General features: G+C 40.8%; 1 long non-coding RNA gene across 2 annotated transcripts; it reads left to right on the top strand.

Moving 5' to 3' along the window:
- The first annotated feature begins 3,911 nt into the window (after positions 1 to 3,911).
- LOC111563096 (uncharacterized) lies at positions 3,912 to 22,706 on the top strand. Of its 2 annotated transcripts, XR_008603683.1 has the most exons (5): positions 3,912 to 4,050; positions 4,375 to 4,505; positions 4,646 to 4,739; positions 4,965 to 5,087; positions 21,655 to 22,706. It is a non-coding gene; the product is annotated as an uncharacterized LOC111563096 (long non-coding RNA). The 2 variants fall into 2 exon arrangements; XR_008603682.1 differs by having other exon boundaries at positions 4,646 to 5,087.
- Positions 22,707 to 22,955: the final 249 nt, after the last annotated feature.

Below are 22,955 nucleotides of genomic sequence, written 5' to 3'. Positions count from 1 at the left end.
GTCCTCATTTACAGGCACCAAAAAATATTGTTTCCTTGTCTGAAAAAAATCCAAAAATTCAGCATAAAAAGTTCCCCAAATTTCTGAAAATTTGCAAAACCTTCAGGAAGAAAATTAAAGTAAATCCTTAAAAGTTTCCCTTAAAAGTTTTATTTTTAAAAAAATCTGCCAAATTTGACAAGAAAATTCTTGGAAATATTTTCAAAAAATGAGTAAAAATCTTCTAAAAAAAAAAATCCTAAAAATATCTAAAGTGATTCCATATATATCAGTAAAACTTCTAATATTTTCTTTAAGAACATTCAAATAAAAATCAACCAAAATCCAGCAAAATTTGCTGGGTTTTCCACCAAAAAATATTCAAAGATTTCCCAAAAATGTTGAAAATGTGGACATCAGAAGTTTCACTGTGAAAATGTATTTTTTCCCACATTTTCAAACTTTAAAACGGGTCAATTTGTTATTCAGGACCCAAACTAATTTCTGTGAGAATCTTTTCACAGAAGTTCATGTTTTTCAGACCTGGATTATTTGCATCATCAACTCTAATGGCGCCTTACAGTGGAAACCATTCTCTCTCCATTTTTCTGCAGAAATAAAACTCCAACAACCATGAGATGTGGAGAAGACACACAGAATGGTTGTATCAGACAGAAATCATTAAACATTTTCACAATTTTCATATTCAACTAAGGCTGGTCTAGTGTCTCCATAAAGTTCCTGTCAGTGTATATCTATGGAGGGATCCATATTTTTACTAAAATACAGTCTTTGGTCCACATTTCTCCAACTGCTGAGGCTCCAACATCAATAGAATCTGATGGGTTAAAGTTTTTAGAGTTTAAAATTACTCAAAATTGCCCAAAATGTTGCTAATTGTCCTAAATGACTTGAAACGTGCCTGAAATGGCTTAAAAATCTCCACAATGACTCCAATTCTCTAAAATGACTCAAATTTCATGAAAAATGGTTTCAAAATGTTCAAAATTTGTCCAAAAACTTGTAAAAAAATTTTCCAAAATCAGTCAAAAAAATTACTTAAAATTGTCAAAATTTGCAATAATGAATTATTATCAGCCACTGAAACTAGAAAAAAAGTGTTAAAGTTTCAACCCAAAATGGTATTTCGTTCCGTAGATGTTTGGACTAAATGTTGATGTGGACTCAGAAGGAAACAGAACCTGGAGTTCATAGAGGTCTAGATGTTCATAGAGATCAGTGAAGTTTCAGGTTCTGGTTCTTCCCTACCTACCAGCCAGCCAGCCAGCATTTCTGCATCTAAAACACACAACTCTGAGTTGTTTTAGCAGAAACTTTGTCGGTGACTTTAAAAGCTTCACATTCAGGAGGACTCTCTGAGGTCGTCGGAGATGAAGGATGGAGTGAAACCAGAACATTCTTCATGATCGAGTGAATCCAGGTTTCTCCATTCAGGACTCAAAGGCTCAACAGAAGGATCCTCTTCATTAGTTTATGTAACGTCTCAGAGCGATCTGGTGCCAAACACAGATGGCTGGAAGAACTGCAGAGATATGTTTGTAGATCTGTTCAAGAATTTCCATCCAAATGTCACTTTTCCGGCTCCTTCGGTGCAGTTTGTGTGTTTTCAGATTTAATTCACATGAATTTGCTGAGAAGTTGAAGTTGTTGTGGTGAAACTGAAGCTCTTTCTTTATGTGCCAGTGTTGCTCCTGTCGGTGCCAGACTCTCCTCCAGCTGAGAAACTACAATCACAGGCTGAATGAGGAGATGAAAGCCGGCTGTAGTGGCGCCTCGGTCCGCCCACCTCCAACCAGCAGCCGGCTGACACTCAGCAAACACTTCAGTGGCAGAGGAGGCGACGTTTGCTCCGACACCACAACCTGGAGAGGAGCTTCACTGTCGGAGCTGGAGGTGAGTCGGAGCGAGTCCAACATCACCTCAGAGCAAACAAACAGCAGGAAAAGGACTCCTACGACTACTGCTGCTACACAATAGACAGAAAGTATTTCAGCAGCTGCTTCATTGTTTATTTCAGGCATTCAGCCTGACGGTGGAGCCACAAGGAAGTCACCTGGTGGCTGAGATGATTAGAATCCCTCTACAGTCGTGGTTCAGTGCATCAGACAGTACAGCAAGAAATAGAAAATACAGCATTCAGTAGAAAAGCTAAAATATACACTACTGTTCAAAAGTTTGGGGTCACCCAGACAAAACTCCCACTTTTATCCATGTGCTAACATCACTGCACAAGCGTTTTCTAATCATCAATGAGCCTTTCAACACCATTAGCTAACACAATGTAGCATTAGAACACAGGAGTGATGGTTGCTGGAAATGTTCCTCTGTACCTCTATGGAGATATTCCATTAAAAATCAGCTGTTTCCAGCTACAATAGTCATTTACCTCATTAACAATGTCTACACTGGATTTATCATTCATTTCATGGTATCTACATTGAAAAAAGTGATTTTCTTTCTACAATAAGGACATTTCTAAGTGAGCCCAAATTTCTGAACAGAAGTGTATAAAGATAATGAGTAGCTTTAACCATTACACCGACTGTTTACCTGTTTTATTTATGACTGAGGACCGGAAAGATGAAGCTTCAGTTTGTGTCATTTGACCTGTTTCCTTTCTTTTTGTTCTTTATTACTATTATTTCTGTTTTGTGACTTTTTTTCTAATTATTTTGCTGTTTTCTTTAGTTGCTCTGTGTAGTTATTGTGTATTTATGGTTTTATATTTTAACTGTAAAACTAATTCAGTCATTTGGGGTTATTTTTAGATGACTTTAGGACTGGTGTGAATGTGAGATGAGGACTTTTTGAAGGACACCTGAGAGTTCTGCAGCCTCCTGACTCGCCTGCTGGGAATAAACTGATCAACACCAAAACAAAATCAAGAAAAAAAAATTTACAAAATTTAATTTCTGTTATGAAAATGTTTTTGTCATTTTGGACAAATCTTGAGTCATTATGAACATTTTAAACTCATGTTGAACAGAATTTTGTTACTTTAGACTCATTTTGAGCAATTTTGAACAAGTTACATGACATTCTGAACAACTTTAACACGTTTTAAAGATGTTTTCTGTCTTTCTAATCTTGTCGTACTGTACAGAAGACATTAGTGAGTCCTCTATCTATTCATAATTGTTCTTTTTCCATAGAGGTGCAGGACTTTAGATGTTTTAGAGCATCAATATCCAGATTTCTGACAAATTCATGAGTCAAAATCCAGGTTTTTGATATTTTAATGGATCAGTAATGAGGTTTTTGGCATGTTAGTGCATCAGTATTCTGAATTTTGATGTTTTGCTGTAAGAATATTCAGTTATTTTGGCATTTGCCATTTTGTTGCTGCAGGATCAGTGACTGCGTTTAAAAGTGGATTTATGTTCTGGGAACCGAACATCTAAGCCCCTGTGATGGTTTAATTTGTGGAACAAAACCAAGGATCTCCTGGACTTCCCTGTTTCCTCCATCAGTTCTCTGAGCTCTAAACTGAGAAAACCTCTGACTGATGCATCGTTTCTTAGATGTTTATCCTCAGAGATCTGCAGCAGCAGATTCAGGACCAGCTGTAAAAATACTGTGGAGGAGAGTTTTCTGACCACATCTCTGATTTATTCTAAATTATTCTGCACACTTGAGAAACAGAAAATGAGTCGGTAACCTTTAGTTCTCCTGCAGGTGTGTTGAGGAGAAACAACGTAAGCTGATTTCAGAGCAGCTGAACTTTATCTCAGAAAGAATCAACTCAAATCTTCAGCTCATGTGTTTCTATATTTCTACACGGTTCCAACAGTCTGGATGGTTAGAAACTCGGCTCTGTTTTCCAGATATTATCTCCTGAAATGCTGAGCAGGTGTGCAGCTGTGATTGGATGAATTCATGGACCTTCAGCTGCAGGTGTTTTCATGTTCAGAGCCTTTTCAGAGCAGCACCTGCAGCAAACTCACCACTTCCTCCATTTGTGATTCATGAACAGGATCCGTCCAGCTGCAGAGAAGAAACTGAGGAGAAAATCTACAAGTTTGAACTTTAGAAGAGTTTCTGAAGCTGCTGGTGAGGGCCTATTTTCTGTTTAATAGAGATTAAAGGACCGTTAATGATTAATGAAATTAATGTTGTCTCTTTGTGGTCGTTTTGTGTGTCTTTGTGGTCATTTTGTGTGTCTTTGTGGCCGTTTTGTGTCTCTTTGTGGTCGTTTTGTGTCTCTTTGTGGTCGTTTTGTGTCTCTTTGTGGCTGTTTTGTGTCTCTTTGTGGTCGTTTTGTGTCTCTTTGTGGTTGCTTTGCGTCTTTGTTGACTTACTGACTGAAAAAGTGGAAGTTTTTTCACATCTGTTTCACTTTTTACTCTGTATTTCGTTCTCTGGTTTCTTCTCCAGCTCCTCGTCTCATTACCTGACAGACGCCTGCTTCATCTGGAGGATAAAATGCGACGGCGCCAGCAGAACCTCGGGTCCAGATCGGGTCCGGAGTGACTCAGCGAGGCCCATAAAGCAGCAGCTGATTAAAGGTCGGCAGCCTCCATAAATCTCCCAGATATTAAAGCACGATTTGGTTTGTTGTAAAGCGCTGTGACGTCTGATCTGGAGTGTGTGAGCCGTAAAAGCTTCTTTCTGCTGACATGTTTAGATGTTCACATCCTGTCTGCAGATGATTGATACGTCAGAGGATCTCATCGCCGTCACGTCTGCTGCAGCTGAGAAGCTTTTAGCCACTGGACGGGTCAAACGCTCCCATCGAGGCGGTAAAAGGCCACTGTAAATCTGCTGCCGCCCCGCCAGCTGATCAATACTGATCTAAACGTGATGAATGGGAACTCCACGGACTCCATCTTCTCTCCTCCAGCAGCCTTATCTCGTCTCAGAGGAGGTTTCTGGCAGAGAGACGGAGGTCACGGAGATAAAACATCTGAAACGTTCGGTTTCACCACCGCTGATGTCACAGCTGCTCTTTGTGCTTCCACATCCAGGCCAGAAGATCAGATGTGAAGGACAGGAGACGACTGAGGACCACGTCTGGGTCCAGGAGAAGAGTCTGCTCTGGTTCTTCTTTCCTTCTGGTTAAAAACTGATACCAGATCACCACAAAAAAGGTAAAATTGCCACAAAAAAATTAAAAATCACAACAGAAAAACACAAAATCGCCATAAAATGATGCAAAATCACTAAAAGATGCAGAATTACGACAGAGACACAAATCACCATATAACGATGCAAAACCACAACAAAACCACACAAAATTACCACAAAAAGATGCAAAATCACAAGAAAAAGATGCAAAAACATCATAAAATGATGAAAAATCACAACAAAAGATGCAAAATTACCACAAAGAAAGGCAAAATGATTACAGTCACAAAAAGATGCAAAATCCCCACAAAACACACAAAATTACCAAAAAGAGATGCAAAATCACCAGAGGCGAAATTATCAGAAAAAGTCACAAAATCACCATAAAAAGATGCAAAAATCACTAGAAAAACACACAAAATTACCACAAAGCGATCACAAGAAAAGATGCAAAAATATCACAAAGATGCAAAATCACAACGAAAAATGCAAAAATATCACAAGATACAAAAATATGCAAAATCACAACAAAAAGATGCAAAAATATCACAAAACAATGCAAAATCAAGACAAAAGATGCAAAATTACCACAAAGAAAGGCAAAATGATCACAAAAAGATGCAAAAACAAAACAGATGTAAAATATCACAAAAAGATGCAAAATCCCCCCCCTAAAAAGAGGTGAAATTATGACAAAGTCACAAAATCACGATAAGATGATGCAAAATCACTAGAAAAAGATGCAGCAACAACACAAAGATGCAAAAAACACAAAAAGATACAAAATCCCCACAAAAACAAACCATCACCAGGAAAATTACACAAAATCAGCACTAAAAGATGCAAAACCACTAGAAAAAGATGCTAATTTATTACAGACATAAATCACCAGATAAAGATGTAAAATCAGCACAAAACAAACAAAATTATCACAAAAAGATGCAAAACCTCCTCCTGTTTCTATAAACCAGGAGACTCTGAACACACCGTGTCCACATGGAGAGTTTCTCACTAAACGAGGTTCAATAAAGGTTGAAGACAGATTTAGAACTTTCTGCTCCGTCTTTCCTGTTCTTGGGTTGCTGGTGTTTCTCTCTGGGATGAAACTCTTCTCATGTTCTTCCTCCAGTCCTTCTGAGTGAAATCCTGCAGCTTTTAGTTCCTCTTGTAGAAGCCACTAGTGACCTGAGTGGAGCTGCTGGACCTTCATTCCCACCCTGGAGACCCTCGTGAACGTGAACATCGTGATGCTGTGATGGTCCAGCTCCGTTTCCTCCCACTCAGCCCTCATGATGATGAAGGCAGTGAATCGAGCCGTAAATGAGCTCCACCACGGAGGAGCTGATGATTAATCACTGAGGAGACACAAAGAGCGGCCTCAGGTGGACTGTCAGCCGTCCAATCACGAGCCGCCGGAGATGCCAGGCTGACAAAGAGCGAAGACAAAGTGAGAGAAAACCTGCGGCGTCTCAGTGTTCCTCTGTGAGGCCGTCGGTTCGCTGACGTTCTCCATAAATCACCGTTTGTTTACTGAAGGTCTGGAGCTGCTGTATCTGTCCCGGCCAGCTGCTCGTCCTCACGTCTCCTCGCTAATCTCCACTCTCCAACTTCCTTTAATTCTGCTCCTTCATTGTCCTGCTCAAAAGGACTTCCAGGAAACTTTACCTCTGCTATCAGACTCTGTGCGTCTCCTTAATTCAATCCTTTCTGGAGGAGCTTAGAGGAAACTGTAGATTTAACCAAGCAAAGGATTCTGGGTAAATATCCTCCCTCACACAATCTGAACTCCATTTTTATTTTCCTTCTGTTTGTGTTTCTGTGGATTTATCTTCAGCACCAGCGACACTCTCTGATGCTGGTTTAATACTAGATATTAAAATATTAAATATGAACATTTATCTACATGATCAGAGTTAAAGTGGTTCAGTTTCAATCACTGGTTCTCCTCAGAACTGCTGGTTCTTTTTCAGTGATCAGAGTTCTACCAGAACCTCCTCAGAACATCTGGTTCTTCATCTCCAGTAACTTTACTAAAATAAGAGACCACATTGCCAAAATTACTACAACGAAAGACACAAAATCAGCACAAAAAGACCCAAAATCACCACAAAAAGATGCAAATATACCACATGGAGACAAAAAATATCCACTGAAAGATGCAAAATTACCACAAAAATGGTCCAAATTACAACAAAAACACACAAAATCGGCACAAATAGGTAAATATTCCACAGAAAGACACAAAATCTCCACTAAAGAAGCAAAATTACAACCCAAAACCATCTGGTTCTTCATCTGCAGTAACTTTATTTAAAAAAGAGACCAAATTGCCCCCCAAAAAAGGCCAAAATTACCACAACGAAGCACAAAATCATCACAAAAAGACCCAAAATCACCACAAAAAGGATGGAAGTTATCACAAAACAGGTGAAATTGAGACAAAAACTCAAATTCAGCACAAAACAAATCAACCATATAGGACTAAAGTTCCTTCTTGATCTCCTCAGAACATCTGGATCTTCATGTCCAGTAACTTCATTAAAAAGAGAGACCAAATCACCAAAAAAGGTCAAAATTACCACAAAGAAACACAAAATCAGCACAAAAAGACCTAAAATCACAACAAAAAGATGCAAATATACCACATGGAGACACAAAATATCCACTGAAAGATGCAAAATTACCGCAAAAATCATCCAAACTACAACAAAAAGACACAAAATCACCTCAAAGAGCCAAAACTAGCTTGAAAAGTTCAAATATGCCAGCAAAAATAACCAAAATCACCACAAAACAGGTGAAATTTCCACAAAAACTCAAATTCAGCATAAAAAAAATCAACCAAATAGGACTAAAGTTCCTTCCTCACCTCCTCAGAACATCTGGTTCTTCATCTCCAGTAAGTTTATCAATGATCAGAGTTCTACCTTCATACTGGGAATATTTCCATAGAGGTGGGTCCAGATTTATCACTTTATAATGGGTTAGGGTTTTTCCATCATTTCTGAGCCTCAGAACTTCATTAGTCCAGCAGCTAGAACCATGATATTTAGGAGGAGAAATGCATCTGAGTTCTGGGAAAAACTGCAGCTAAAATAACGAAAAAAGTCTGGAAAAATTTCACAAAAATGACCAAAATTACCATAAAAAGACACAAAATCACCCCAAAAAGAGCCAAAAGTACACTGAAAGGTTTCAATATTCCGGGAAAAACAGCCAAAATCACCACAAAAATTACCAAAGATGCACAATCCCAAGAAAAAGATGCAAAATCCCAAGAAAAGATGCAAAATTTCACAAAAAAGTTGCAAAATTTCACGAAAAAGATGCAAAGTTTCACGAAAAAAGATGCAAAGTTTCACGAAAAAAGATGCAAAGTTTCACGAATAAAGATGGAAAGTTTCACAAATAAAGATGCAAAGTTTCACGAATAAAGATGCAAAGTTTCACGAATAAAGATGCAAAGTTTCACGAATAAAGATGCAAAATCACAACAAAAAGATGCAAAATCACAGCAAAAAGATGCAAAATCTCTTCTAAAAGAGGTGAAATCCTCCATAACGTCGGTCTGATTCAGGAGATGTTTGATGGAAACTTGTTCCTGCCTGCAGCTGACATGAAAACAATAAAAACCCAGAAAAGAGCAGCAGATGTAGGTGAAACTGTCAGTAGATCACTTTTAGCTGCTTATTTTCACTCTGACAGAACATTTCTCCACTTTACCTCCAAACTGCCAGCGACACGAGCTGCAATTGATTCAGAATCCTTAGCGGAAAAACAGACAAAGGGTCATCTATTATCCTGCTCTCTCTGGGGAGGTCCTCGCTCTACTTCTCCAGCCTCGGCCCGGGCTAATTGGAGGATCCACGGGGGAGCCCTCCACCACCAGGAGCCCCTTTCCAGGCATGTGATGGGCCGAACGGGGGCCTGGAGGGGACCTGAGGAGGTCTGAGGGAGTCCCAGGAGAGGAGTGGGTGAAGAGCACTGGAGGAAACTTCTGAAGTACTCTGTGAAGAAGCTGGACGCCGTTGTGTGTGGATGTAAAGCAGCGTTCAGAGGGAGGACTCTGGGTAATTGACAGTCGAGCTGCAGCACTTTGTGTTTATCAGTCGGAGGATCGATGGTCATCTGAACCCCGGGAGGCCCAGAGGAGAAACTCTCCTTTTGTTGTCCGGCAGCAGCTCTGTCCAGCGCCAGCGGCAACGCTCCCACAGGGCCAGCCACACAAATATGAAGGATTAAAACCGTGACAAAAAGCCAGAATAAATCTTTCTATTTTCCCCCAGAATCCCCCCATGCTGCCACACTCTGCTTTTAGAGGGAATTCTTCAGATGTTTTGGCTGAGCGTCTCTGCAGCGACCCGCCGGGTCCAGGAGGAGAAGCTCAGTGTGACAGGCTGGATCTGATCATGCAGACCGATGCAGAGATGCTGCTGTGTGATTTTCTGTGGAGCATTTGTGTTTTCAGGAGCCGTCTGAAGCTGCTTCTGCCTTTAAAATGAAGCTGCTGCAGAGAGAAAACCCTGGAACTGGAAAAACTTTCTGCTCTTAACCCTCAGATGCTCCAGTGATTGGACCGAAACTCTTCCATCAGCAGGTCTGAAATAAGAATCAATGTGTTTTTATGTCATTTTGGTTCAGAATAATCATTTCTATTATTGTTTGTTTTATGTTTTTTGTCCACACAGGAATGATTTCATGTTTATTTTCACTTTATAACAGATTTTGATCATTTTGATTATAGAAAAAGAAGAATATTACACAGAACAGCAGTAGAAGAATGAAAAACATCCATTTTCTTTTCCTCCAGCTGTTGCTGGTCTCCGTCCCTCCATCACCTCTAGTATGATTTTATCAGAGATAAAGAGCTCGGGATAGTCATACAAATACTACAGTTTCTTTAAAAGTGTAAAAGAGAACTTAAAAATGATGCAAAATCTCCACAGACATGCAAAATCACAAGAAAAAGAGGTGAAATTAAGACAACAAGGTGCAAAATCTCTTCAAAAAGATGCAAAATCACAACAAAAAGATGCAATATCACCACAAAAAATAGCAAAATCTCTTCAAAAAGATATAAAATCATATAAATGGAATGGCATCAAAAATATATTTTTTGAGGAACAGCTGGAAAATGAAATGACACAAACTTCTCATAACAAAGATATTGAAAGAAAACGACCACTGATGCATCTAAAGGTTAAAGGAGATGTCTGGTAACAAGAGATCATAATGAGATCAAAGGAGATCCATATTTCTACTAAAATCCAGTCTTTGATCCACATTTTTCCAACTGTTGAGGCGCTAACATCAGTAAAATCTGATGGGTTAAAGTTTGACCAGACAAGGTTCCAGTTTTTGGATATTTAGATTAAATGTTGATGTGAACTCATTGGTAAGAACCAGAACCTGGAGTTCATAGAGGTCAAGGTGTTCATAGAGGTCTAGATGTTGATGTTCATAGAGGTCTAGATGTTGGTGTTCATAGAGGTCTAGATGTCCATAGAGGTCTAGATGTTCATAGAGGTCTAGATGTTGGTGTTCATAGAGGTCCTGATGTCCATAGAGGTCTAGATGTCCATAGAGGTCTAGATGTCCATAGAGGTCTAGGTGTCCATAGAGGTCTAGGTGTCCATAGAGGTCTAGATGTTGATGTTCATAGAGGTCTAGATGTTCATAGAGGTCTAGGTGTTCATAGAGGTCTAGATGTTGATGTTCATAGAGGTCTAGATGTTCACAGAGGTCTAGATGTTGATGTTCATAGAGGTCTAGATGTTGATGTCCATAGAGGTCTAGATGTCCATAGAGGTCTAGGTGTCCATAGAGGTCTAGGTGTCCACAGAGGTCTAGGTGTCCACAGAGGTCTAGATGTCCATAGAGGCCTAGATGCCCATAGAGGTCTAGGTGTCCATAGAGGTCTAGGTGTCCATAGAGGTCTAGGTGTTAGTGTTCATAGAGGTCTAGGTGTTGGTGTTCATAGAGGTCTAGGGGTTCATAGAGGTCTAGGGGTTCATAGAGGTCTAGATGTTCATAGAGGTCTAGGGGTTCATAGAGGTCTAGGGGTTCATAGAGGTCTAGGGGTTCATAGAGGTCTAGGGGTTCATAGAGGTCTAGGTGTTCATAGAGGTCTAGATGTCCATAGAGGTCTAGATGTCCATAGAGGTCTAGATGTTGGTGTTCATAGAGGTCTAGACCAGGGGTCACCAACTATATTTGTCAGAGGGCCAGAATTTTACTGGACAGTCACCTTGGGGGCCGGACCCTCAAACAAAAATTAAATAAAAATCAAATTTTGGCATAACATTATTATTTGATGTTTATTGTTTATATTTTTTTTCATTTCATTACAAAACTGAAGGCATTTTGAGCCTTTATGAGTCAGGCTCCTATCACCTATACCACAGTCAACCACCAGGAGTGATAGAGATATTTTGCCTCAACTCAATTAAGTCAACTTTATTTATAGAGCACTTGAAAAACAAACAGCATGGAAGTGAAAGGAAAAGGCTTCTTAACACAGGTAAAATGGAACTCTCAAAGGCCATGAAAGGAAAAGTTGATGTGGAAAACAGATCCTTTAAAAATGACTGGACTGAAAAGTAGGCATTTATCATGCCAACCTTCCGAAATGCGTCACCTGTATGCCTCATTTGCAACGAAACTGTTGCTGTTGCAAAAGAATATAATCTGCGCCGTCACCACAACACAAACATACAAATTCCAAGGATTCATATCCTGAGCAGTCAGAGGCCCGTCATAGAAAAATGGCCACATTGAAATCTGCCTGCACCCGTGCAAATGGCATTATTACTGGAACTTTAACTGATCAAGAGAGAGTAACGTGTGCATCTCTGCAGGCTGCCTGGGTGCTTTGCAAACATAACCGGCCTTTCACAGAAAGTGAGCTTTTAAAGGAGAGCATGGTCACCGTTCTGGAGGAACTTGCCCCCGACAAATCCATGGACAGAGTTATTGTATCTGTCAAACAAATGCCTCTCTCTGCTTCAACTGCTGCACGTCGTGTCCACGTCTTGGCAGAGCATGTCCAGCCAGCTGTCATTGACGGGATCAAGGAAGCCAAATACATTTCACTGGCTATTGATGAGTCCACTGACAACACGGATATTTCACAGTTGTGCGTTTTTGTCAGATACTTTGATGGCAAAGATTTCTGAGAGGAGCTGCTGGCATTGCTTCCGCTAGAGGACAACACCACTGCTGACATCATCTTTGGAAAACTGGAGGATTTTTTTAAAAGCCATGGATTGTCCCTGGATTAAATCAACCCGACAGTGACAGATGGTGCACCTGCCATGATTGGCAAAAACAAGGGTCTTGTGAGCAGAATAAAGACTGTCGCTTCTAAACCTAACGCACTTCACTGTATTATCCATCAAAGCGTGCTGTGTGCAAAGCTAAGCAGGGAGCTCAAAGAGGTGATGGAGAAAACCATGAAAATTATTAACCACATCAGAGGAAATTCAAGCACGCAGCACTGCCTGTTCCGTAAATTTGTGCTGGAATCCCAGGTTTCTCATGATGACCTGTTACTCCACAATGACGTGCGCTGGCTCAGTAAGGGCAAAGCACTGGAGCGCTTCGTTGAACTCCATGCCCAAGTAGTGGATTTTTTGAAACAAAGGAAATCAAAAGCGGCAGCTGACCATCTCCGCATCATGCAAGACAGAGAATACATGTGCAATGTTGCGTTTTTAACAGACATTTTCTCCCATTTGAATGCACTTAATCTCCAGCTGCAAGGAAAAGAAAAATCAGTGGGGGATTTGGTGGAAAAACTTGATGCCTTTGGGAACAAACTTGATCTGTTCCATGCAGATTTGTTGTCAGAGAGGCTGCTGCACTTCAACACACTGAAGACGGTGGGAGAAAGCAACGTAACAGACAAGATGAAGACATTCATCACACAATTAAAAGACAACTTCTCTGCTAGATTCCATGACTTTTTCATTTCCAGGGATGTCACTGGATTTGTGCGTGACCCATTCACCATCAGCCCAAGTGGAGAATTCTCCACAAACGTGGTGAAAATGATGCCGTTGGACGAGGCGTCCATTCAGAGCGAGCTGGCTGAAATCCAGGCTGCTCTCCATGGTGCTGAAAGCCTGAGCACATTCTGGGTGTCTTGTCCCGAGGACTATGGCACATTGAAGACGCTGGCTATGTATGTGCTCACCATGTTGGGTTCAACCTACACCTGCGAGGCTGCGTTCTCCAAGATCAACTCGATAAAAACACACGAGAGGAACCGACTGTCAAACCAGTCTTTGGAGGACTGTTTGCACATAAGTCTGACAGCGGCCAAGCCTGATATGAAAAAGTTGGTGTCAGAGGGGAAATGTAACTTCAGCCATTAAGCAGTGTGAGGAGCCCATTTCAGCCTTGTGATCTGAAATCGCTATAGCCCACTTAACGTTTTATTTGATGTGCCAACATTATTTGTGACCTGTTTTGTTCTGGTACCAGGTTAGTATTTATTTACCATGCTATTTTAAGTTATGCCAGTTGGTTTTTCCTCCTTTTTTTGTCCTGAGAAGTCTACTAGTTTGAAGCTTGTTGTTGAGACTTTGAAATAAAAACCAAATGTTAAATAAGGGCATGAGGAAAAGTTACGTTAAAAAAAAAAAAAAACAAAACTGTGTGAAATAATAAATGTTAAACAGTGCAGCGAGTCTGTCCTCATTTCGGAATGTAGCCTAAATAGAGTCATAAATGGTGGGGATTACTGATAGTTAAGAGTCTCAGTTATTGTTGTTTTCAGTTGCTTTAATAGTGTGGACCACATGATATTTTCTCTTTGATCCTCACAATTCTGGAATCCAGTCGCGGGCCGGATTGGACGGTTCGGCGGGCAGGATTCGGCCCATGGGCCGCCAGTTGATGATCACTGGTCTAGATGTTCACAGAGGTCTAGATGTCCATAGAGGTCTAGATGTTGGTGTTCATAGAGGTCTAGATGTCCATAGAGGTCTAGATGTTGGTGTTCATAGAGGTCTAGATGTCCACAGAGGTCTAGATGTCCATAGAGGTCTAGATGTTGGTGTTCATAGAGGTCTAGGTGTTCATAGAGGTCTAGATGTTGGTGTTCATAGAGGTCTAGATGTTCACAGAGGTCTAGATGTTCACAGAGGTTTAGATGTTGGTGTTCATAGAGGTCTAGATGTTCATAGAGGTCTAGATGTTGGTGTTCACAGAGGTCTAGATGTTCACAGAGGTCTAGATGTTCACAGAGGTCTCGATGTTGGTGTTCTTAGAGGTCTAGATGTTCATAGAGGTCTAGATGTTGGTGTTCACAGAGGTCTAGATGTTCACAGAGGTCTAGATGTTGGTGTTCATAGAGGTCTGGATGTTCACAGAGGTCTAGATGTCCATAGAGGTCTAGATGTTGGTGTTCATAGAGGTCTAGATGTTCATAGAGGTCTAGATGTTCACAGAAGTCTAGATGTCCATAGAGGTCTAGATGTTGGTGTTCATAGAGGTCTAGATGTTCACAGAGGTCTAGATGTTCACAGAGGTCTAGATGTTGGTGTTCATAGAGGTCTAGATGTTCACAGAGGTTTAGATGTTGGTGTTCATAGAGGTCTAGATGTTCATAGAGGTCTAGATGTTGGCGTTCAGAGGTCTAGATGTTCACAGAGGTCTAGATGTTCACAGAGGTCTAGATGTTCACAGAGGTCTATATGTTGGTGTTCACAGAGGTCTAGATGTTCACAGAGGTCTAGATGTTTGTGTTCACAGGTCTAGATGTTGGTGTTCATAGAGGTCTAGATGTTCACAGAGGTCTAGATGTTGGTGTTCACAGAGGTCTAGATGTTCACAGAGATCTAGATGTTGGTGTTCATAGAGGTCTAGATGTTCACAGAGGTCTAGATGTTCACAGAGGTCTAGATGTCCATAGAAGTCTAGATGTTGGTGTTCATGGAGGACCCTTAAAATGGTTTCCTAATTAAAATGTGAAAAATATCTCTGGCAAATGTGTTTTTTCCTCCCAAATAACCAAGTGAACTAAACCAAATCTGAGATGGTGTATTTTTAAGCGTTTCTACAGACAGATTATAAATAGTAGTAGTAGTTGTAATAGTAGTAGTATGAAATGATTGCTTTAATTATTCTAAGTCCTATAGGTTTACTTCGAACAGCTTCCCCCAGGAGATGTTTGGCTCTTGAAGACTCCCAGCAGATGTGACTCCTGTCAGTCAGCATATGACTGTCCTGACTTCTTCAGAGCTGACACTATAAACGGACATCTAGTTGTTGTTTCTCACTAAACATGATGGACGGCAGATCCTTGTCTCCTGAGAGATAGAACATCGGCTGCCTGTTAAATCTCCATCTGAAGACGTCAGGACAAACCACTCTCGGCTGGTTTCCCTTCAGGTCTTTCATTCCTGTTTCGTTTGGCAGCTTTATCCCTCCATACACTGGATTTACTTCTTTTACTGTCCGTCGGAGTGCTTTTTATTTAGTCCTGCTGCTCTGTGTTCGTCTCTGCTGATCATAAAGTTTATTCTGTGTTTAGAAGAACTGGAAAGTTTCTGTTCTGACAAGAGTTTCTAAATCCACAGAAATGTGTCACTGAGGCTGTTTTCAGTCTGAACACCATCAGTAGACAGACTTTTAGTTTTACTGAGCAGTGGATTATTCTAGTCAGCTTCATGAGATGGACTGATGAAGGTCTGATGGAAAAAGTCCATTTGAAAGTCATAAATCTGGACCCACCTCTATGGAGCTCTGGAAATATTCCCAGTCTGAAAGTAGAACTCTAATCATTAATAAAGTTACTGGAGATGAAGAACCAGATTCATCTCAGGAGGTTCAGGTGGAACTTTTTCAGAAGTTAATCAAAGCCTTTGGAGTCCATCAGTGTCGACTCTGGAGTCGGTTTCATCAGATTATTCACTAAAATGGCTTCAATGAGCTGTCGGCTTCATGTCAGTCTTTAAATCAGAGCATCAGGCTGAACTTTCTGAAAATAAATGATGTTTTAACCTGAGGAACTCTTCATAAAGCCACTCTCATGTATGTAAAGTCAGACTCCATGGAGGTGTCCTCCAGGTTCCTGTCTGTTCTGCTGAATCTGGGCCAAGGCAATTTACTTCTATTGATGGCAAGATGGATTCTGAATTACAGCAGCAGATTCTAAAGAAAACTGTCAGAATATCCGTCTGAACGGCAGAAGAAAGTGGGTCACGAAGCCAGACGGCAGCTCAAAGAACACAATGACTGAAGCGAAAAACATTTAGAGAAGAATGAAGTTCTAGAATGAACGAGTGACAGTCTTGACCTTCATCTGGGAGAGATGTTGAGGAGGAACCTGAAGCTGTTCTGGATGACTGAGTCAGCTCAGATTCTTCCAAAGCGATGTGCAGGACGTTTGGTTTTTGGTATTTTCAGTCTATGCTGCTGTTGATTCATTTCCTTCAATAAATACATGATCACCTGTAGAGTTCTGTTTCATTTGTTTAATTGGGTTCTTGTTTTACATTTAGGACTTCTGAGGAAATCTGATGCTGAAAAACATTATATAATATAACAGAGTGGAAACGATTGATGGGTTGAAGTCAGGACTTTAGGGAGACCAGTCTAGAACCTTCATTCTAGCCTGATGGAACCATTTCTTTACCACAAACTAAGTCATTTCTGACCAACTTTGAGTTTACTAGTTTTTAAAGTAATTTTGGACAGGTTTCAAGTAAATTCTGAATCCGTTTGGAGAGTTTTGGTCATTCTGGACAGATTTTGAGTCATTTTGAACCAAATGTTAGTCATTCTGGACAAGTTTGAGTCATTTTGGGCAAATTGTAAACCTTTTGGATCAATTTTAAGTCATTTTCTACCACTTTTTAGTCATTTTGGACCATTTTTTTAGTCATTTTGGGAAAAAAAATATTAAGTAATTTTGAACCACAACTAACCCTGAAGCCAGTCCTAAAAAAGTCTAAAACTGGGACCAAAATCAAACCTAAATCAGTCCAAAAATGTTCAGAACCAGTCAGAATACAGTTTGACACCAGTCCTAAAAATGGTCAAAAACCAGAACAAAATTGGGACCAAACCTAAACTAGTCCTTAAAAAGTCCAAGACTTGCCCAAGACCCTCTGAAACCAGTCCTCATCCAGGACCAGATCCAGAGTAAAATAAATCCTAAACCAACTTTAAATCACATCCAAAACCAGGAGAACCAAGACTGGAACCAAACATAAACCAGTCTCAAGAAAGTCCAGAACCAGTCCAACATGCACTCTGAAACCAGTCCAGAAGTACTTCTAGAAAGCCCCAGAGCATGATACTGCCACCTCCATGCTTGATGATAGGTTTGATGTTCTTGGGGTTGAGGGCCTCACCTTCAGTTTTTCTTCCATCCGGCCACAGAACTTTCCTCCAGAAGGTCTTTTCTTTGTCCATGTGATCAGCAGCAGACTTGAGTGGAGCTTCAAGGTTCTGCTTCTAGAGGAAGAACTTCCTTCTTCATGGATCCTCTAGAACCCTGTGGACTCTGACAGCTGTGCTCCAGCAGCTTCTCATTCATTCAGACCTGCTTTCTGATGGTTCTTGGTTGACTCTTGACCATCCATACTAGCTCAGACCAACAGTTTTGATCCATCAGCTGTTAAACATCCTCCAGCTGAACAAACCATCTCTTCTTGTCTTTTAGAAGCTGGTGAGATCATGGAGCCTGTTGGTGTGTGGAGGGGAGATTACTGCCGAGGGATTCTTGAAAAGCTGCATTACCTCAGAAACAGGTAAAGAAGTAGATTGTGGAGATTTCTTTAGCGATGTGAGAATCCCCCAGAGGAAATGTTCTCCTTCTAATTAAGATCAGTATTATTTCAGTTTGAAGCACGATTGCTTCTCTTTCCAGGAACCAGCTGCTTCGCCTCCATCTCCTCTCTCAACGTCTCCATTTGTCCTCCCGTCTTCGCTCGACAGCCAGCAGCTCGTGTCGACTTTATTTTGTGATTTTCAGCGGCGGAGGTCGAGCCGAGACCAGGAGAGGTGAAGCGAAGCCATTCTGCTGCGAGGTCACCACTCTGCTCGGCTACATCTGCTCGTCTGGCGGCCTTTTGTCCTTGTCGTGTCGGCTGACAGGACGAGGCGTCGAGGGTTGGTACCTGCCACAAACTGTGACACGTTCACAAAGCCGGCAGATTCCAGGAGATTCACAGAAAGAAAGAACATGGAGATGGGAGAGGAGGCTTTTAGTGTGGAGGCTATCAGCAGCTCTTTGTCTCCTCAGTTTATCTGATGGACGTCACAGCTGAAAGAAGCAAACATGTGTGAACGTCACATAACAGCTGCAGCTCATCACCTTTCACATTAAAAGGATCTTCTTGAGTCCAAACTTCTCCTGAAACCATGTTTAACCAACAAACTACACTCAGTTACAGGAATGAGCTTCTGCTCTGCAGTCTAAAGGAGTTTAATCCGTCCAGGAATGTTCATAGAAAGGAGGAGACCTTAAGAAATCGTTAGTTATTAAACCAGTTTCATCCATTCTCAGTTTGAATTTAGTTTTACATCAACTAAGGCAGAAGTTTTAGTTATAGTTATAATATATAGTTATAGTTTAATACGACCAACCTTTAGACAAACATACATATGTATACATGAGATGTCTGAGATGTTGAGATGTCTGAGATGTTGAGATGCTGAGATGTTGAGATGTCTGAGAGCTGCTTCCCTGTTCGCTGAGTCATTGTGTTTTTGTCAGATCATAATTCTAGCTGCACCAGATGTATTTTCTGAGCTGTAGTCTTCCTGTTCTCTCTGTCCTGGTGATGAAGACGCTGAGGTCGCTGTATTCCTGAACTCTCCAGGTGTCTCTGATCCATGGATGTTCTTTTTGACCTCTCAGGTTAAACGTCAGCGGCTCCACCGAGAGTCGAGTTCCCTTCAGTTCTGTAAAAACAGCAGGACTCAGACTGTAGATGTTCTGACAGAAGCAGAAACACTCTGTTCTCATCAGGGATTAGTTCCTCTGCAGAGGAAGAAGATTTAAATGTGGAGCTCCTCAGTGAGTTTCAGAGTTAAAGCTATTATCAGCGGACGACGTGATGTTTGTGGAGCAGCTGAACAACCAGAGCTTGATAGTCAGAGACAAAGAGCAGATATCTCCTCAGCTTCCTGCTCTTTCTGCTGAAAGCTGAGAGGATCTTTGGAGCTCGTTTAAAGCTGCTCATCATTACCGCTCTCTCCTGTTGTTCTTCTCAGTGCTGCATTAAAAATTGAAAGCATTCTTAGTGTCAATGCAGAAGGAAGGAGGAGGGAAAACAGCCTTGTTTGTCTGAAAGCTTCTCCTGAAAAGACGACATGAGTGGAGAGGAGGAGGAGGAGGAACATGAAGGAGCTGCTGTCACTGTGTTTGTTTTAATGTGGAGATGTTAGAGGAGCTGCTGCAGTCATGATGGTAGAGGACTCTCCCCCAGGAGGCCGACACACAACACACACACACAGAGACACACACAACACACATACATAGAGACACACACACACAACACACACACACACACAGAGACACACACACACAACACACACACACACACAGAGACACACACACACACACAACACACACACACAGAGACACACACACACACAGAGAGACACACACACACACACACAGAAACACACACACAACACAGAGACACACACAACACAGAGACACACACAACACAGAGACACACACAACACACACACAGACAGACACACACACACACACACAGAGACACACACACACACAGAGACACACACACACACACACACACAGAAACACACACAACACAGAGACACACACACTGGAGTCACTGGAGACACTGGTGATACTTGAACCACTGGTGATACTGGAAACACTGGAATCACTGGAAACACTGGTGATACTGGAAACACTGGAAATACTGGTGATACTGGAAACATTGGTGATACTGGAACCACTGGGGACACTGGAACCACTGGACCACTGGGAACACTGGAACCACTGGGAACACTGGGAACACTGGAACCACTGGACCACTGGGAACACTGGAGTCACTGGAGACACTGGTGATACTTGAACCACTGGTGATACTGGAAACACTGGAATCACTGGAAACACTGGAAATACTGGTGATACTGGAAACATTGGTGATACTGGAAACACTGGAGTCACTGGAAACACTGGGAACACTGGAAACACTGGACCATTGGGAACACTGGAAACACTGGACCACTTGAAACATTGGGAACACTGGAAACACTGGAGTCACTGGAAACACTGAAATCACTGGGGACACTGGAGTAACACAGGGCCAGGTTGCTTTGAGAGGTTTTTTTCCTTAATAAATAAAATCATCATTTAAAAACTGCATTTTGAGTTTACTTGGATTCTCTTTGTCTGATATTTACATTTATTTGATGATCTTAAACATCAAAGTGGGGAAAAAATGCAAATATATATATATGTATGTATATATGTATGTATGTATGTATGTATGTATGTATATATGTATGTAATATATATATGTATGTATATATATATATATATATATATATATATATATATATATATATATATATATATGTATACATACATACATATGTATATATATAGATACATATATAGATACATATATATATATATATAATATATATATATATATATGTATCTATATATATGTATCTATATATATATATGTATGTATGCACATACATATATATGTATATATATGTGTGCATATATGTATGCATGTATGTATGTATATATGTGTATATATATATATATATATATATAGAGAGAGAGAGAGAGAGAGAGAGAGAGAGAGAGATTGATTGATTGATTGATTAAACCTTTATTGATCCCACAGCGGGGAAATTTACAGTGTAACACCAGCAGATGGAACAGAATAAAAAAGAGAGCAGCACACAGTGCATAGATATAAATATTTTCTCCTTCTAGAAGAAAACTACAATATTTACAGCAACATTCTTATGAAATTGCACAGCATCATTATGTACATGTTTATTGCACAGTTTGTAGGTGGGTGAAGTGAGCTACTGGGAGCAGGTTGATTGTAAAGTGTGACTGCAGCAGGAAGGAAGGACCTGCAGTATCTCTCCTTTAGACACCGTGGGTGAAGCAGTCTGTCACTGAAGGAGCTTCCAGTGATGATACTGTGTCCTGCAGGGGGTGGGAGGTGTCCTCCATGGTGGACAACAGCTTTGTCATCATCATCATCATCATATATATACACGTGTTGTGTTCATCTGTGCTCAGGTGTGTGACTGATTGATTGAATGGTGTGTGTTGTATTAAACTCCAGAGATTGGCTGCAGACAAACACACCTATCAGACACTTGAAGCAGTAATCAGCTGTTCCTCCAGCGCTGCCTAGCAACCATCGCTAACTCACTCGTCTTTTCCTATTTTCACACCTCTGTCCTTTTTTGTCCTTTTTGCTCATTTCAGTTTCTCGCTGCTCTTTCTCAGATTTTCTGCTTCCTCCTCTCAATCCGTCTCAGAGGAAACAGCAGGTCACTTTCATTTGTCCCAGGGTTTTTGTTATTCTGACATCCCATAATTCTTTATTTTCTTCTGTCCAGAAACAGGAAGTTCCCCAGGTGTCCAGCAGAATTCAAATCCTCCACTGAAGAGAAAGGAGCCAAACAGAGACTGAGTTTCTGTCGTTCTGTGGAGGAACGCTGTGAGAACAACTATCAGAGCAAATGTTTCCTCAAGACTCATTTTAGCGTCGCACAGCCTCAGACTGAAGGGTTAACGACAGGAAGTCAGTCAGACGACTAAAGGATGGAAATTATTCCTCAAACCGACTCTGTCTGCAGGATTCTGAGAGTGGGACAGAAAAACAACACAAATAAAACAGGATCATTCAGTCACACTTCCTGTTTATGTTTATCATCAACGTTCACTCAAGCAGCAGCAGCAGCTTTAATATTATAGAATATCAAATAGAATATACCACTATCCATAATCTGATGGAGTATATAAGCATGTATAATATTATAGAATATTTAAGTATATAGAATATTATAGAATATATAAGTATATATAATAATGTGTTTATGTGCAGCAACCAGCACCTGAATACGTCTACCTCCTTTTCATAGTATTTTCTTATTTAATTCTTGTAAATTTACATGTTACAGTATTTTATTCTCCTCTCATAAGTAGTACTGGTAGTAGTAGTAGTAGTACTAATAGTTGCATCTGTTTCCAGGCTCAGCTGCTGGGATTAGTAAATACAACTAGAATCAGTTTTATCAGCTGCTGAAGGAGGAGTTTGTTGTTGAAGCTCCATCAGACAGGAAGTGACCGATGGCCCTCAGCAGCTTCTCCATGTACATGAATGTGGCCCTGAGGGGACCACAGCGATTAACCAAACATCTCATCCATTCAGCAAACACCAGGTCCTCCTCCGTCAGACTCCATTTATCATCCAAACCCCCAGAGGAAGCATCCTCTGAACGTACCTACACCCAGATCCACATTCCTCTTCTGAAATAAACCTCCACACTTCCAGGAAGAGGTTGAGGGATTTCCCCGATTCCACAGTTTGTCATCCCGGAGAATTTAGAAGTAATAGCTCAGGAAGAACTTCAGAGGAGATAAAGTGGACCAGCAGCAGCTAGAGGTGACTTTAAAACGTTCAAATGGAGAATTATTCTACTTTCTGCAGCAGCGTAAACCAGCAAATCACAAATGTTCGGTCAGTGTGGAACAGTACAGCAGTTTATTCTAGCTTCCCCACCAAAATAAAAGCATGAACATAGTTTTACTGCTGTGAAACCGCTGCAAGAGTAATGTTAGCTTTGATGGTAGCAGCAGCAATGATGCTAGTAATGATGCTAACATTAGCTTTGATAGTAGCAGCAGTAATTATGCT

The sequence above is a fragment of the Amphiprion ocellaris genome, chromosome 13 (assembly GCF_022539595.1).
Source record: "Amphiprion ocellaris isolate individual 3 ecotype Okinawa chromosome 13, ASM2253959v1, whole genome shotgun sequence".
Taxonomy (NCBI): domain Eukaryota; kingdom Metazoa; phylum Chordata; class Actinopteri; family Pomacentridae; genus Amphiprion; species Amphiprion ocellaris.
This window is presented reverse-complemented; position numbering and strand designations above follow the sequence as displayed.